Here is a 9,160-nt window from a genome sequence, read left to right as displayed (position 1 = left end):
AGTGGGAGGACAACAGGGTGGGGAATTGATTCTCCTCCTGAGAGTTAGTGGGTCTGACCCAACAGCACCACACAACACAACACAATTTGAACTTCATTTTCATTTCAACAAAGAGGTGATGGTTTTCCAAGTGACACAAAATCATTAGCCTCCTAGTTGGATTGGAAAATGGATCTCTCTGTCTCTGCAGCTTCGGTGCTGAACCACTTCATCACCCTGCTGTCTTTGGGTAATTTCAATTAGAGAAGAGACTGCCAGGCCGCTCACAGCCCCCAGTGATACGGTGGCTGAGAAAGGTCAAAGGATGGCTTTATCTTTTCCCACCCATGTTTTTTGGCACAGTGCCTCCATGTAAGCTTGGCTTCTCCGGGACCCATTCTGTGTGAATGAACTCTGACCTCTCAGTAAATTCCAGACTTAGGCTGGGCATTTGGAAACTCTCATTCTTAGACTCAAGACTCCCTGAGACCATCCCAGTGGCTGCGTTGAGATCCAAGGCATGGCCCTTGCTTGTGGGCTAACACATGGGAGAAAACTTCAGTAGTTCGTGTGCCTGAAGATTCAGCTCTCCTGCTCCTGCCTAACCCTCTAAGCTCACTCCCACATTCCCCTCTCCCCCACCCCCTCTCACTATATCACCCAGGGCAGCCTCGAGCACACAGGGTCTTACAGCTTCACCTTGTCAGAGGTCACTGGGGCTACGTGCATGCACCACCACACCCAGCCATTGCCCCCTCCTCTTCCTCTTCCTTTAGGTCCTCTGTCTGTCCTCTTTTGAAACAAACAAACAAACAAACAAAAAAAGAATTTATTTTACTTTTAGTTATGCATATATCTGTGTCTGGGCGTGTTCTGGAGGTATCCAAGGCCTACAGAAGGTGTCTGAGCCCCGCAGTCTGGAGTTATACCTGGTTGTAAACTGCCTGATGTCAGTGCTGAGACCTGAACTCAGGTCCTTTGCAGGAGCAGCCAGTGCTTTTAAAAGTCAAGCCATGTCCTTGCCCCTCTCCTTTTTGAAGTAATAGACAACACCCCCCAAATACACACACCCCCCTTCTTCCAGTAATACTGGCCAAGTGCTCTCCTGCTGAGGTACAGCCCAATTTCCTTCTGAGACTGTTTAGCCTGAGCTAACCCTGGAACTCATTACTTAGCTCAGGTTGGCCTCATATTTGCAGTGATCTTCTCCCTCTGCCTCCTGAGTGCTGGGATTGCAGGTATGAGCCACAACCCCCTGCCTCCCTCTTTCTTGATTCCCTGAAACACAAAGGTATCTAACTGAGGGCTGGAGAGGTGGCTCAGCGGTGAAGAGCACTGACTTCAGAGGTCCTGAGTTCAATTCCTGGTGGCTCACAACCATCTGTAATGGGATCTGATGCCCTCTTCCGGTGTGTCTGAAGACAGCGACAGTGTACTCATTGACATAATATAACACAGCACAAAAGATTTAGACTTAGAAAAAGGAAGCGAGTCCCTCATGCAGGCAAGGTGTAGGCAGCCTAGAGGAGGAGGAGATGAGGAAAAGAAAACGCTGTTCATCCAGCCTGGCGCTCAGGAAACTGCAAAGAAAGACAGAAGTAGGACCAGGTACCAGAGGAGACATCGTTGGCTCTGTCCAGCCTCTGAAAGGAAGAGATGGAGGAGAAGAAAGAGGAAAAGCTGTGTCCTTTTGAGTCAGGATTTAGAAAGGCTCAGTCTCCATAGAGCCCCTTGGTGGCTCTGGACCAGGTGCAGCAGCAGCAGGAGGAGACATCTGAAGGACCCTTCTTCCTAAGGTGTAGTCCGGTAGGCAGCTGACTGACCGGCCCAACTGGAATGCTATGTATGTCTCCATCCAGGACAGAGATTCCATTCTTTTGACCAGAAGGAAATAGATTTGGGTTTTTATTAAAGACCCACTATTCCTCCTGTAACAAGAACACTGAAGAAACCCCTCTCCTTTGGTTTTTCAAGATGGCTTCTTTGTGTAGTCATCTTGAAACTCACTCGATAGAACAGCCGACCTCAAATCCAGAGGCTTCTGCTTCTCGATCAAAGTGCTGGGGTCAAAGGCGTGCTCCATCTCTGCTACTTTTTCTTTTTCTAAGATTTATTTATTATTATATATGAGTACACTGTAGCTGCTTTCAGACACACCAGAAGAGGGTATCAGATCTCATTACAGATGGTTGTGAGCCACCATGTGGTTGCTGGGATTTGAACTCAGGACCTCTGGAAAAGCACTCTTAACCACTGAGCCCTCTCTCCAGTCCCACTGCTCATTTCTTAACACATTTTCAGTATACAATCTAGTGATGTCTTCCGTGACAGTGGACATGCACCAAGAAGGCTTGGATGTATTCCAGTCTACAAGTACAATGTCTTGAACTTGGTCCTCAGCACCACAGAAAACCATTCTTACAGAGGCAGGAAGATCAGGAGTTCAAAATTGTCATTGTTGCATGTCAAGCTCAAGACCTGCATGGATTAAACACACCCCTGTCTCAAAAATAAGAAGAAAACTGAGGAGGAGGAGGAGGAGAAGGAGGAGGAGGAGTGGGGGACAGGAAGGAGGAGAGGAAAGAGAAGAAAAGGAGTCCGGACTGTGATAGTTTGAGATGGGTCAAGAGTACTTAAGATGACTGTACATAATTTAACTCTCTTTGATAGTTTGAATAAGAATGGCTTCCATAGTGGGGTGGAGAGATGGCTCAGCTGTTTAAGAGCACTGACTGCTCTTCCATAGGTCCTGAGTTCAATTCCCAGCCACCACAACCATCTATAATGGGATCTGATACCCTCTTCTGGTGTATCTGAAGACAGAGACGGTGTACTCATATACATAATATAAATCAATAAATCTTAAAAAAGAATGGCTTCCATAGGCACATAGATTTGAATGCTTGGTCAGCAGGCAGTGTCACTATTTGAAAGGATTAGGGAGTTGTGGTCTTTTTGGACAATGAGTTTTGTCTGAGGTTTCAGAAGGTCACGCCAACTCCATAGTCTTTTTTCCTCTCCTGCTGCCTGTGAATCCAGATGTAGAACTCTTAGTTCCTTCTCCTGTGTGCTACCTGCTCCCTGTCAAGCTAACAATGAACTAAACCTTTGAAAGTGGGCCCCAGTGAAATGCTTTCCTTTGTAAGAGTTGCCTCCTCAGTCATGGTGCTTCTTCAGCGCAAGAGAACATTGACACCCATCGAATAGCAGAAAGTCTTACATTTTTTCAGATCATACTGATGGCTACCGCTTTGTGGGCTACAGACCCTTAATAAAAATTTACTGCTGAGAGCTGGTATAGCTCCCTGCCATCACAGCACTTGGGAGGTGGGCAGAAGGACCAAGAGTTCAAGATCAATCTTAGCTGTGTGCGCCTTAAACAAAACAAAACAAAGCAAAGCAAAAATGAAAACGACTTTTTTTTGAGAATATGTAGTTTTGGCTTAGAACTCACTATTGCATGTAGATTGGGCAGACCTCCAACTCAGATCTCCCTGCCTGCTTCTTGAGTGCTTTGTAGGATTCTTTAATTGGCAGAGAAAACAAAGCCCATTAAGAGCCCTAGATGGTAACAAGTGGGAAGGTGCAGGGTACCTAGGTCTGTATTCTGCAGGGGATGGGTCGGGAGAAAAACCCACTGGGGCAGCTGTGCATGCATAGCAGAGAACAGACTGGGGCAGCTGTGCATGCGTAGCAGAGAACAGACTGGGGCAGCTGTGCATGCGTAGAAGAGAACAGACTGGGGAAGCTGTGCATGCGTAGAAGAGAACAGACTGGGGAAGCTGTGCATGCATAGCAGAGAACAGACTGCATGCATAGCAGAGAACAGACTGGGGCAGCTGTGCATGCATAGAAGAGAACAGACCGGGGCAGCTGTGCATGCATAGCAGAGAACAGACCGGGGCAGCTGTGCATGCGTAGAAGAGAACAGACCGGGGCAGCTGTGCATGCAAGAGAACAGACCGGGGCAGCTATGCATAGAGAGAACAGACCGGGGCAGCTGTGCATGCATAGCAGAGAACAGACTGGGGCAGCTGTGCATGCGTAGCAGAGAACAGACTGGGGCAGCTGTGCATGCGTAGAAGAGAACAGACTGGGGCAGCTGTGCATGCGTAGCAGAGAACAGACTGGGGCAGCTGTGCATGCGTAGAAGAGAACAGACTGGGGCAGCTGTGCATGCGTAGAAGAGAACAGACTGGGGCAGCTGTGCATGCATAGAAGAGAACAGACTGGGGCAGCTGTGCATGCGTAGCAGAGAACAGACTGGGGCAGCTGTGCATGCGTAGAAGAGAACAGACTGGGGCAGCTGTGCATGCGTAGAAGAGAACAGACCGGGGCAGCTGTGCATGCGTAGAAGAGAACAGACTGTGCATGCATAGCAGAGAACAGACTGGGGCAGCTGTGCATGCATAGCAGAGAACAGACCGGGGCAGCTGTGCATGCATAGAAGAGAACAGACCGGGGCAGCTGTGCATGCATAGAAGAGAACAGACCGGGGCAGCTGTGCATGCATAGAAGAGAACAGACCGGGGCAGCTGTGCATGCATAGAAGAGAACAGACCGGGGCAGCTGTGCATGCATAGAAGAGAACAGACCGGGGCAGCTGTGCATGCATAGAAGAGAACAGACCGGGGCAGCTGTGCATGCATAGCAGAGAACAGACTGGGGCAGCTGTGCATGCATAGCAGAGAACAGACTGGGGCAGCTGTGCATGCATAGCAGAGAACAGACCGGGGCAGCTGTGCATGCATAGCAGAGAACAGACCGGGGCAGCTGTGCATGCATAGAAGACAGACTGAGCTGTGCATGCAGCTGGGGCAGCTGTGCATGCATAGCAGAGAACAGACTGGGGCAGCTGTGCATGCATAGCAGAGAACAGACTGGGGCAGCTGTGCATGCATAGCAGAGAACAGACTGGGGCAGCTGTGCATGCATAGCAGAGAATGCATAGACTGTGCATGCATAGCAGAGAACAGACTGGGGCAGCTGTGCATGCATAGCAGAGAACAGACTGGGGCAGCTGTGCATGCATAGCAGACAACAGACTGTTTAGGATTTGGTGACATCTGCAGTCTCACGCTCAGTGTCGAACACTGCTGTTACCAGTGATGGCCCGGATAGGAGTAGAAAAGGAGAGCTTGCTGGTTTGAAACAAACTAAGATATAAGTGTGGTAATCCCGGAACAGGGGAGGTGGAGAGGGTTTGAATGAGGAGTTGGAACATAGGACACAGTAATCTCAAGGTCAGACTGTCCTTCATGAAACCCTGTCCCTAAAATATCAAACCCAGCTGACTAAAGAAAAATATCACCCAAAGAAGTAAGCAGATGTGTATCAGTAGAGTGCTTTCCGGGTAGAGGGCAGACATGGAGCCTTGGGTTTGATTGGAGCCCTAACACTGTTGAACGCTTAGCCATGAATGAGATCATAACTCCTCCAGTCCTAAAGGCTCAGAGATCATGGAGAAAGGACCAGATGATTAGAAGGAGTGCTGTGAAACACTGTTGTGTGGACATGATATGACTTGACTCATGTACTCACTGTCCTGTAGACATGATATGACTGTTGACTCATGAACTCACTGTCCTGTGGACATGAGATGACCGTTGACTCATGAACTCATTGTCCTGTGGACATGAGATGACCGTTGACTCATGAACTCATTGTTGTGTGGACATGAGATGACCGTTGACTCGTGAAGTCACTGCAGCTGTAGTGAGCCACACAGGCTCAAGCCAGTCAACTCTACAGCAGGGATGGAGGAAGGGCACATAAGCCAGGTCTGCACCTAATGCTGGTCTTCGGGTCACTTCCTAACAACCACCAATCAGGAGGAAAGTAGAAGTTACAGTTGTACCTGAAGATATTTACTTATGAAACTTTATGGTTTGGCTCCCAGCAGCAGCCAATCATTTTAAAGGGCAACAGATTCTATAATGGCCCCCCAATCAGATGTGTGCCAAGCTGGGTACCCCCTTGCTGGTTTTCCTTACTCTGTAAATACTTGCTTGAAACTGGGCTCGGGGCTTCACTGCATATCCTCCTGTGTCAGTGATGATGGTGCGCCTCAAGCTCGAGCTTGAATAAAGACCTTAGTTTGATTGCATTGGAATTGGCTCCTTGGTCATCTTTTGTGGCTTGCGAAATGGGCACAACATAGCCACTGGTAAGTTGTCCATGCGCCAGTGAATAACAACCCATGTCCAGGCAAGGAACCCTAAGTAAACTCAGAGGGCTATGAACCCTAAGTAAACTCAGGGAACTATGTAAAGACAGGGAAGTAGGAAGGCATATGTTGGGGAATAGAGTATGTATATGAGAATGATCAAATCATATATACGTATGAAATTGCCAGAGAATGCTGCACGGAGTTGTGGAGCACGCCATTAATCCTAGTACTCAGGAGGCAGAGGGTGGTGGATCTCTGAGTTCAAGGACCTCCTGGTCTACAGAGTGAGTTCCAAGAGGGTATAGCTCAGTGATAGAGCATTTGACTGCAAAGTGAGTTCCAGGAGAGCCAGGGCCACACAGAGAAAGCCCGTCTTGGGAAACAAATTGTCAAAGAATAAAAATTTATTTAAAAATAAATAAGTGAAAAGAAGGAATAAAAGAAAGGAAGGGAAGAGTTAGATAATTAGGGTTACTTAGAGGATAGGTATCCAACAGTGGTTGCAAGAAAGCAAACTTAAGTAAGATGTGGTGGCTCATGCCTGTAGCTTGGGAGTGAGCGTGTGTGTGTGTGCTCTTGCGTGTGTGTGTGTGTCTGAGTACGCGTGTGCATGTGCGTGTGTGTAAAGATGGGAAGGGATGGGTAGGTGGTGGGGTGATGGAGGCAGGCACATTGCTGTGAGTTCAAGGTCACTTTGGACTCTACAGGACAACTTTGGCTGTGGAGTAAAAGACTCTGACTCAACAAAAACCGTTTTCCTCTCCCCTCGGCAGATTTCTGCTTCTTACATGGAAGGAGGTCCTTAATGGCCTGGTGTTTTGCAAATGTGGCATGTTCTCAGGACACATTGAGCCCCCTGCTGGTGTGTCTTAGCCAATACTAGCTAGTAGAATTATCGAATTTACCTAGGCAGTGCAGAATAGTCTAGAAGTGAGGATGAAGAGATGTCCAAGGTTCCTCTGAATTTAGGTATCCATGATGTTAAATGATACAGGTTACAGAACCTGGGAGCAAAAGGGAAATACAGGCTCATCTAGGCCACCCAACCCCACGGTGCAGGCTCACTGGAGGAAAACCCTTAGTTCTTACCTTCGGGGCTTCTATGGTCCCTGTACTCTCACACCATTGTCTGAACACCACTTTCCAGGCCACAGCCCAGTTTCCTCAGCTGATGTTTGCTTTCCATCCCATTAGATGTTCCAACTGTGTAACTTACAACTCTGAGATCTTGTTCATATCCCATCCCCGCTGCCCTCGACCCCCACTGTTTGGTATCTGTTAGGACGGTGTTCTGGTTTGCATCTCTGATGCTGTGGGACTGGAAGCAGCATGGGGATATTGGCTTAGAGGTCATCATCACAGGAAACCAGGGCAGGAGCTCAAGGCAGAGACCTGAGGCAGGAGCTGAAGCGGAGGCCACGGAGGAGCTGCTTACTGGCTTGCTTCCCATGGCTTGCTCAGCCTGCCTTCTTGTACAGCCCTGGGCCACCAACATAGGAGTGGCACTGTCCCCATTGGTCTGGGCCCTCCCACATCAATCATTAACCAAGAAAATATCTCCCGGACAATTTGATGGAGTTAATTCTTCAGTTGATGCTCCTTCTTTCTGGGTGACTACAGTTCGTATCAAGTTGGCAACGTCAGCCCAGACATCCTAAGTAGCACTCCTGCAGTTGATCAGCAGCTCATGAGAATACGAAAGAAAGAAAATGAAGACTGCATACTATCGTAACCATTTAGCTTGCAGAGAGAGCCATCCAAAGTAATGCTTATTAATTATTGGGCCATTCCTAACATAGGAAGGGATTATTACTAATGCGTTCAGTCTTGGCTCTTGTCAACATTTCAGTCAAAGACTTGAACGAGTATAGATTCAGTTTGCTTCTCAAAGTTGTGAATGACATGAGGTTGAAGGGCGTTACCAGCTATGACATAGCTTTTCAATTGGTCACATTGGCTACATAGACCAAATCAAGTCCAGAGATTCCACAGTAGAGACTGAAAAGCCAGGTGGATAGCGTGTGAGAGAAAGGCGCACAGATTGGTTAATTCTGTATAATTCGAAACTGGCTGATCCCACTGGAGTAGAATAATATGGGTAGATGACTGCAAATCAGGGGACGACAAAACAAATAATAAAATGTGCCATGAGCCTCGCGTGTAGTTCTGCATTTCACAGCAGAGCCCCGTGGAAGAGAGGCGGATGGAGTTGACTCTGACAAACACGTTTTCACTGATCTAATACAGTATCATTTCAACATGCAGTTGCTATAAACTTACTGAGATATTTACTGTGTTTATTTTGAGATTGGTCTTGCTATGTAGCCTAAGGTAGTCTAGAACTCATGAGTGGCCCAGGTTGGCCTCAGGTACGTAGTAACCCTGCGCTCTCATGGCTGCGTGCTACAAGCATGGGCCATGCTGTGTTCCTGACATTTGTTAATGATGTCCATCAAATTGAGGGGTGTTTTATATAGTACATGGTAACTCAGGTCCTGCATGTTTACTACCTCCTCCCCCCACACCTATGATCGTCTGTGTATACCTGTATGTGTTTGGCAGTCAGAGGATGCCTCTTCATGAGAGTTGGTCCATCCACGTCCATCAGGTGGGCTGTAGTTCCAAGCATGGGACAGGTCCGGTCTCTGGGCCTAGCAATAAGCACCTTTACCCTCCAGGCCACCTCACCCTCACTGGGCCTTTGTTTTTAAGAGACAGAGTGTCACCACGTAGCCCTGGTGGGCAATGAACGAGTTGTGCAGCACAGCTGGCTTTGGACTTCTGGTGTCCCTCCAGTTTCTATCTTCCAAGCACTGAGGTCAGGTGCGGCCCACCGTGCCTGGCCAGAAGCTACATTTTCATTTGAAATCATTGGTCTACATTCAGACTTTTGAAAAAGAATTTTTTTTTTGTTTGTTTTTTGTTTTTTGTTTTTTGTTTTTTCTGGGACTGGGGACCGAACCCAGGACCTTGCGCTTCCTAGGTAAGCGCTCTACCACTGAGCCAAATCCC

Source organism: Rattus rattus, chromosome 1 (assembly GCF_011064425.1).
Source record: "Rattus rattus isolate New Zealand chromosome 1, Rrattus_CSIRO_v1, whole genome shotgun sequence".
Classification (NCBI taxonomy): domain Eukaryota; kingdom Metazoa; phylum Chordata; class Mammalia; order Rodentia; family Muridae; genus Rattus; species Rattus rattus.
The sequence above is the reverse complement of the archived record's forward strand: the minus strand, read 5'-3'. Positions refer to the sequence as shown.